The sequence below is a fragment of the Papaver somniferum genome, chromosome 11 (assembly GCF_003573695.1).
Source record: "Papaver somniferum cultivar HN1 chromosome 11, ASM357369v1, whole genome shotgun sequence".
NCBI classification, from domain to species: Eukaryota; Viridiplantae; Streptophyta; class Magnoliopsida; order Ranunculales; family Papaveraceae; genus Papaver; species Papaver somniferum.
Window position 1 is genome coordinate 81991762 of NC_039368.1, and position 8913 is coordinate 82000674.

Here is an 8913-nt window from a genome sequence, read left to right on the forward strand (position 1 = left end):
AAAGAAGAAAGAGATAAAAAAGATAAAAAAAAAAAAAGATAACAGAGGAATAATGAAAGAAAAAACCAGTAAACACAATGATAGAGAATAAAGATAGAATATTTAAAGAATACTGTGAGTAGATCTGCTCCGATCTGCTCTCAAAAAGAGCCGGTCGGAGCAGCGGTGGCTTTAGGGTTTTGAGGTCTCTTTTTTTTTAGTAGAGAAGGAGAGAGGAGGAGGGTTTTGAGGTCTTTGTTCTCGTAAATTCTTAGTTAACATCACTAAGGGTCTTTGGCATGCAAATTTTGGCAATGCATGGAGATAACAACTACAGTAATAGGAAGTCATGCATTCGAACTACTAGGAGTACAAATAAGTGTGTTTGGCTTGTTATAAAAAGTTCAGTAAAACCGATCAAAAAAGGGGAAGAAAAAATTCGGTAATGACTATACTCCATTACTAAATTTTAAGAAAAGCACTCTCTGGTTATCAAGATCTTTATCATCAGGTTAACATTTTCTAATTAATGTATATTAATTACATGAAACGAAATTGATTCGGAATAAAACTAAATCGTCCAACAACAACGAAATCGATCATTTTCCTTCTAATCAATATACTCATAGTCATAAACATGAGACATATCTTAAAAAACAGAGAAATCAAGGGTTTTGTTCAATAGTGGTTTTCATTTCTAAGAATAAATCTAGATCTCGAAAGAGAGAAGAAGACTTAGATATCAATTCTACCTTTAGGTATTTTTGTTATTATTGTTGATTGTGATATATGTAACAGGGTTGCAGAGATGAAGAATAGTTCATGAAAACCATAAAGAACGGTCGGAGAAGATGAAATCAAACGAACCTTGATGTTTATCTTCAAAATTTTAGGAGTCAAAATTGGTCAAAGGGCGTGGTTTAAGTGTGCATTAGAGGGCGACATTCAATGCATAGGTAGAGAGGTGAACTTTCTATATTTCCCAATGGATGTAATAGGAACTACTGGAACGATATATGGAAGGGAAATTCTTCTCTTTCTTCATATTTTCCAGCTCTGTACAAACTCTTAACAAATAGAGACGCAAAGATGTTTGAAATGATCTCTACAGATGGAAGCTGGATGTTCAATTTAAATGTAATCTTTCTGGTTCAGAAGCTAACTCTTTTACAGAATTGTTGCTGATTATTGGAAGCAACCCACCATCTCTTGATGACCTTCCAGACACAAGGAGTTGGCCTTTGCATAGCTTCAGTATTTTCACAGTCAAATTTCTCTATTCTAAACTTACTGCAGACTATGGTGTTCATGATTTTCCATACTACTTTGTATGGAAGAAACCTATACCTCCTAAGATCAACTTCCTAGTGTGGGGTTTAATCCATGAGAAGCTAAACACCCTTGACATGATGCAGATAAAAGGTATTGACATTTATAACTCCTGCGTTCTTTGCAGTGACGACATTGAATGCCAGGATCACATCTTCCTGCACTGCAAAATAGCTCGTAGAGTTTGGTCTTCGGTGTTACCAAAAGAGGGTTGGTCTTGGGCACTTCCAAGAAACATAAAGATGTTTGCTCTTGGCTGGCACCAAGTTCACTTCACCACTGCAGGGAAATTATTTCGGGATCTAATTCCATCCGCGGTAATCTTTACCATTTGGACAGAACGTAATAGGCGCATCTTCGAGAACAGTTACAACTTCAAGACAAATTCTGATCTTTGTATAGAGGCCAAGTCCATGATCCTTGCTTGGGCAAATACATTGGGCCAAAGAGTTCATATGAATTTTTCTAACGCCATTCTTAATAATTGGGTTGCTCTTTTTATGTAATTGTGTTGTTTTCTCATTTTTTTTTCTTTTAATCTATCACTGGTAGAACTCCTCTGTAAATCCTTTTTTCTTCATATATATATTCCATTCTTATCAAAAAGTAATAGGAACTACTGGGTAGTTGCTACTTCGTGCAGTTGGACCATGCCAAACACCAAAACACTGGATGCATCCATCGACCAGACCGTTGATTGCACTACCTACTTCTATTACACCCATGCCAAACGGATCCTAAAGACACTTACCTGGAAAGGGACATCAGGCCCACCACCTAACTGCAGTAAAAAAAATAAAAACAAAAAACAATCCCATCATTTAATCGGCTTCACGGGTGAGTCGAAACAGATCAAAATGATCGGATCATATGTTTCTGGTTCGACGTAAGGTCATAAAGAAACAAAATCAAAAGTCATACCGTGTTAGATTAAGTCGTGGAGACTCCAAACAGGGCCACACTGCCACCGGTCGGGGTCTTGTAAGTTTCAAAAGTTCCGCTCCATAATGGGAACTCATTACTCCCTTCACTTTCCGCTCAATAATTTTGAAATGAAATTTGAAGTGTGGCCACGGTTTTGGTGGAATGAACTTTTTAGACTTGGGCAATTTGTGAAGAAACAAATAATTTTTGACATATAGCAAATTCCGTTTGAAAGCAACGTATTTTTCTTCTTCTTTTTTAGTCTAACTTGGGGTGGGGAGGTTCGTCCTATATTAACCCAGGCCCAAGTGACGCAAATGCACTTTTGCAGGTGTGTGTGTATCCAATATAATTTGAGAACTAGGCACAAATTTTATAGTTCTTGTGGTAGACAACACTAGTATCCTTACAATAACTAAACATTTGGTCATTGTGACAGTTTTGACGATGATATTCTTCAAACCATACAGGATACAGCATTTCCACTCTCCCCATTTTCTTGCCATTTACCCAGCTCTGAACTTGCACAAAGGGCATGTACCCTGTCTCCGGAGCCATGGGTCGATGCAATTCGTATGAAACTGATGCAAGCATGGCAATCTACGGACGATTTCTCCAAGAAAACACTGCATGTAAGTGCATCCTCTGTGCTTTTCACGTTTACATCCGGCTTAACAGTGTCTGACTTCTTTTGCTCAGGTTCGACTGAAGACGAGGCATGTTGTACTGTTGAACTTTCACTTTGACGGCCAGGAATCTCGTACTTATGAACAGGAAGCGCATTTATTTCTTCCTCACTCAGCGATTCTGCATACGAGCCATTAGCAGAATCCAGAGATCGAAAAATTTCATGGTCGAAGTCATCAAATTCCCTTTCAAGGCGCGCAAGTTGAAATCTGAGTCCCTCTAAACGTCCTCTAGTTGCAAAAGCTATGGATGGTGGCATATGCAACCGAAACTCAGTTTGTCCTAGCAAGCCACGAGCAGCGGCAACATGAGCCTGAAGTTGCATACATCCTAAAACCTGTGGCCATCAAAAAGACCCCAAGAACAAGCCATAGGAGTAAGTTATATGAATTCAGTATCATGAACAACAAAATAACAGTTACAAGAAAACCCATTGAATTGGTGTTCACCGGCCGACCTACAACATGAACATGCACTTGGCTAGGTTCAGGAATAAACCCCGGAAAACCGCCTTCTATATCTCCTGATCTTGTCCCCCGGAAAACGAAACTCATGGTTGTTTCAAATGTGTAAACAGCAAACCTCCCCCGTTTTCAAAACCTCATCGGTAAGAGCATTTCGTACACCATTATGAAATGTTTGTGCATGTCAAAACATATACTTCATTTTTCTTGTGTTAGAAAAATGAAGATTACTCTAAGTGTTGATTTTTTGCGTAAAGTGTTGTGGTTGTAGGAGAGAGGATCTTCATAAAAAACATTATCCGATTCCGATAGTAGAAAAATAATGGGATGTAAATAGGACTCCATACTTGGGAGATTTTGGTCACTTCAGGAAAACATTTGGAAGTGTGTGTACACGCCTGGTTGGAAAAGATTCTTATTCCTATCTTGATTGGCTACTTAAAAATTGAAACGATATATTCCGAGGTCTGTTTTTCTGCGATGGTGGCCTGGGTGGGGGCATGAAAAAAGCACTAACATTGATTGGTGTGCTTGCCATTTCAGCTGTTGGAACTGATCCGGTCTTTATCAGTTTCAAAAAATTGGCTCCATTCATTACTCCCTTCAATTTCCACTTCATTTGGTCACGGTTTTGGTGTCTTTGGAGTGAACTTTAAAGTCAACTAGCTCTTCTGTGTATGCTTACGTTGTCTATTTTAAAGTGTTTTGACCATGGGTCACAGTATCAGCGGGTATTGATATGGTACGTTGATCATAATCACCGATACTTGTTGGTAAGCTCGAAACTTGAATTTCACGTCTAATTTTGATTCTTTTTACCATGGTTGTGAGCTTGTGCCAGAGATGTCGTGCTCAAGTTTGATTCATGCCAACTGCAATGCCCAATATGTCTATAATCTTATAATCTTTGATTTGTAACTGAAATGCTGCGGTTTTCTTCAAGTTTTTTTCGTCTCTGAGATGAACCCAGCTTCTTTTAATCAAATTTGCCCTTTCCTTGTCAAAAAAAAAAAGAAAAAAAAAATCACAACAGAGGGTTGCTGGAGATTAAACACGTAGGCCAACATTGAATCTTAGATTATCTTAACGTAAACAACATAGAGGAACATTAAATAAAGGAGCATGGCAAACATTAAGCCAGGTGCTCCAGCTGCTACCACTGAGTATACTAGTGCCACCACCAGAACAAAGAATGTCGTGTGATTAATGTAGTGCTTCATTTGGATGTCACACCTGCCAAAGCGAAACCTTGTCCCCCACTTATTAGCACTCTTCTCACAGAAAATATGCTTCTGCCGCAGCATAGAGCAAGACTTTAAACATTCTTCGGGATTCAATTGTATGCGCTTCGTGAGGCGCTTCATCGCCAGCACAAGCTCCTCATCACTGCCGGAAGACCCCTAGTGATGTTAGCACACGGACATCTTCAGAAGACTGGATAAGAGTTCCCAGGAGTCCCATGTATGAGCTAAATTTTAGAGTAGGCTCCTCAGCTTGCTCGTAGTCGATCACATGGCTATGTGTGATCATCTGGCATCTATCGACGCCGATAGATGGCAGTTTGAGGATTCCGTTTTCACTGATGAAACTCGGTATCAGAGAAGGGTGCCTGTACAAATCTGGCTCTAGACTGGTAAAGCTCTGACGCACAACATATGCGTCTTTTCCCCTTCAATGCATATTGTTCCATTGCTCCTTCCATATGATGCAGCACCTGATCGAAGCATGGGTCTGGGTTGTACACAGACATCATCTTGGATAAAAAGCCGCCATGTTTCTCTTTGTCAGGGAATCCAACTGACCACAGCGTTTCAAGTAGCATATATGGCAACTGATTGTTCTCCATCAACAAGTCTTGCATCACCAGATCATAGTTCAAGACGAAAACATGGTAACTAAACATGGGATCACTGTAATAATACGGAAACTTATCAGCAATATCCAAGAATTCAAGAATGAAGCATCCATCTAACATCATCATCTCAATGAATTTGTCATCGTTATCTTGCCAAGCCGTCAAGTCTAGATATTTGTAGGAAGCCTTCAGTTGATCCACATGCTTAATCAGTTTAGATGTGTAGGTCTCGATGAAGTGAGAAAGTGCTGTTCTTTTAAAAGCTTGCATTCGTTTCAAGTGACGTTTACCATTGTAGTAAGGACCAATTGAAGTGTGGTTTAGGTATAGCCTCCAACTTCATAGCTGAGATTGTTGTTGTGATCAGAGCCTTAGCGCGGGCTGTGAAGAACAACAACTGGAGGAAAGTTATCATTCAATCTGATTCTCAAGCCACTATTCAGATCTTTATCACCGGAAAATTTTCTCGGATATTTTGGTCTAGGAGGACTGTTAATTGCAGCAGTGGTATTAGTATTCATTATAGGCATGGATTTAGGGAAATAAATTTGAACTATAATTTTGGGCATACCAAAATCTTCCAAGGCATACTGAATGAAGACAAAAAAGTTGTGAAATAGCAAAATCAGATAACCCCTCAATCCAAAAAAAGTTTAATGGCAAATTTGCCCTTTACGTATTAGTGTTAATAATCTTGATTAGTGATTAAATATTTTGTTTTGTGATTAAAATAATTTTCAGAATTATAAGAGTTGTTTAGATGAAAAATGTGAGGAAAAAAAAATCAAAGTTTTGGTTTGGTTAAGAAGGAGAGAAAGAGAAGGAGAAAGTGAGAAAATTCTAATTCTTGATTCAATGGAGGATGACGAGGGTCATCATTCATCTAAAAAACCTAGGAAAATACATATCAACTACAACAATGATCCAGAAATGGCTGATTTCTTAGATTATGAGAATGATTTTACACCCACTCAAACTCAAGCTCAAACTCAAACACAAACTCAAGATGATGATTTTTATGAGCCAAACCCTGATGATGAAGACATTGATGAGGAACCCAATGCTTCTAATACACAGATACATTTATATCCTATACTTAATCTCACTTCTATAGCTCTCAATTATCAAAAGTTAGGTTTTTTGAATCATGGTTCGGCGAAACAGGTTGAGGTTCGGCTCACATCTATGAGCCGAATCTACCAATTGATGAACTGTTCGGCTTACTGAATTTGTTTACTGCATGTGCCGAACTGTTTGCTAGACACTAGTTCGGCTTATATGAAAGTTTCATAGTAAGCCGAACAACATCCTGAATAGCTCGGAAAAAAAATAATTACCGGTTCGGCTTATATTTCGAAAATCGTATGAGCCGAACATCAATTTGTTATTTTTTGGGTTAAAATATTGTTATTGGTTCGGCACATATTGAGAATATCGTAATAGCCGAACCTCGTTAATGTGCTAGGTTCGGCACATATTATGATTATCGAATACGTCGAACCCCTATGCATCTCTATCTGTGACTAGGTTCGGCTTGAAATTTCATGCCGAACTGTTCATATACACTTACAGGAAGCTTTTGTGAAGAACAGTTCGGCTAAAAACGCAACTCAATTTTGAGCCGAACCCAACACTGTAACCGTCATTTAATCGATGAAAAACAGCAAATAGGAGATTGGGTTTGTAAAACTTGCTTTCTTATCCTCATTTCCGGAGTTGGAGATGCAGTTGGTTCAATTTATGGTTCAATTGGTGGTTGATTTTCAGTTTCTACACCTTCATCTTCAATTGGTTCTTCTTCTTCAATTGATGGATTAGAAGACGATTTGGTTTGCCTAGTCCCTGCTTTTCTTTGTACGAGTCATTATGTGGTTGAGTTTAATCGACGATCAAATTTTTACGAATCGACAATTAATCACGATGATGAATTTTTTTTCGCAGGAGGGGGAGAGTTCCGCTAGAGGAGGAGGAGGAAGAAGAGATGGTAAGGGAAACTGATTTTGGTTTTTTAAAAAACTGATTTTAGATTTTTGTATTAAGGGTATATAGGTAATTGAACTACCCATAGGGTACCCCTTATAAGGTCACCCAAGATGGGAATATTGTTTTGTATGCCTAGAAAGATTTTGGTATGCCCAAAATAAGGGTTCATAAATTTTGCAGCTAATAGACTTGCAAAAAAGAACCAAGTTAGGAAGTGGGCTAAAATGTGAATATGTTGTCAGGCCCAATTATTTAGAATTTCCTGATCAGGCTTGTTACATATTTGCTTGATTATATCTTTTGATTTTAGTTGTAATCCTGTATCATGTGGACTCTTTTGCTTGTAAGTAATCTTTTCTTTGGTAATTAGTAAACTGCTTAAGTGAGTGTCTACTTAATATCTTTAGTCCATCTTCGTCGATCAGGGGACTGACAAAAAAAATAAAAAGAAAAACTACTGCGTAGGACAGTGCATCCGGCGACTCTGAAATAAGCCGTTCAGGTAAAGGTAAAACTATGGCGTGCGACTCATTTCAGCCTTCCACATAACATAGTGACCAACCACACTTTCAACGCTCCCCATAAATGGACTTTGTCATCGACAATATCAAGTCAATGATAATATAATATAAAAACTTCTCAAAAACAAAATACAAATGCCAAAAAGAAACTGTCTAATTGAACAAATCAACAAACAGAAATGGTAATCTAATCTTAGTGGTGTCCACAACAATTGTTTTTGCCATCCCACCACCATCATCAACATTTCGTCGTCAAAATATTAAACTATAAACCCAAAGATTATCAACATTTTAAACATAGAGAAGAGGGATATGTGGCAATACACATATGATCTATCTGTGTATGTCAGGTACACCCTCCATGTTTGAAATTATTTCAGGATGTCATGTGTAGGGATTAAAAAGCAAGAAATTAGTTACGTAAAACACTTATAACTTATTTGGATATCAGAAACGGTAGTGCTTCTACTTCTCCAGAAATCTTGTTTCTAAAAATTATTATGATATTGTGTATCCAAACTAACTTTTGATTCTTCGGCTTCCAGAAATAGAAAAGTAATTTCTGGAGTGATATCCAAACACGCTATTAACCTTTTTGTCAATCAAAAGTTCTTTTGCTTGTCACTTGTGGGATTTACTTGTACTCCTGGTATCCAAATATCATCGATCTTCCAGAAGCATAAATCAATTCCAGAAATCAAAAATAAAAACTAACTTCTAATTTTTTTGTATCTTTTAGAAGTCACAAAGTAACTTTTTAAACGATATTCAAACATGCTTTTTAAAGTTTTTTTTCCTCGTTTTACAACTCTAGAAAACGTAAGAAAATTCTAAATACTGTATAAGAAATTATCCATTCTGAGTTAAAAAGTCGCTTCTCTAGAATATTTTTTTGAAGAACAACAAAAAATAAATAAAGTTTGAAAAACAAAACAACTTAAGTTTTGTAATTTTCCTTTTCGAGAAGGCGAATTACTTCTACTTTTAACAGCCAAATGCCGTTGAATTTGCAACTAAATTCCAAATTTCTGAGCCTTAATCATTGCACATGTTCTCAGACCATTATACTTACCCCCACTTACAAAAAACCGTCAGATATTACCTACAAGGCTCTAAAAACTACCACTATTAGAAAGAATTTAAAAAAGAAGACTCCCAAGTCTCAAAACTC

At 37.5% G+C, this 8913-nt stretch overlaps 1 pseudogene; it reads right to left on the reverse strand.

Annotated features, from left to right (window-relative positions):
- Positions 1-2689: 2689 nt before the first annotated feature.
- Positions 2690-3473, reverse strand: LOC113321659 (annotated as a pseudogene).
- Positions 3474-8913: the final 5440 nt, after the last annotated feature.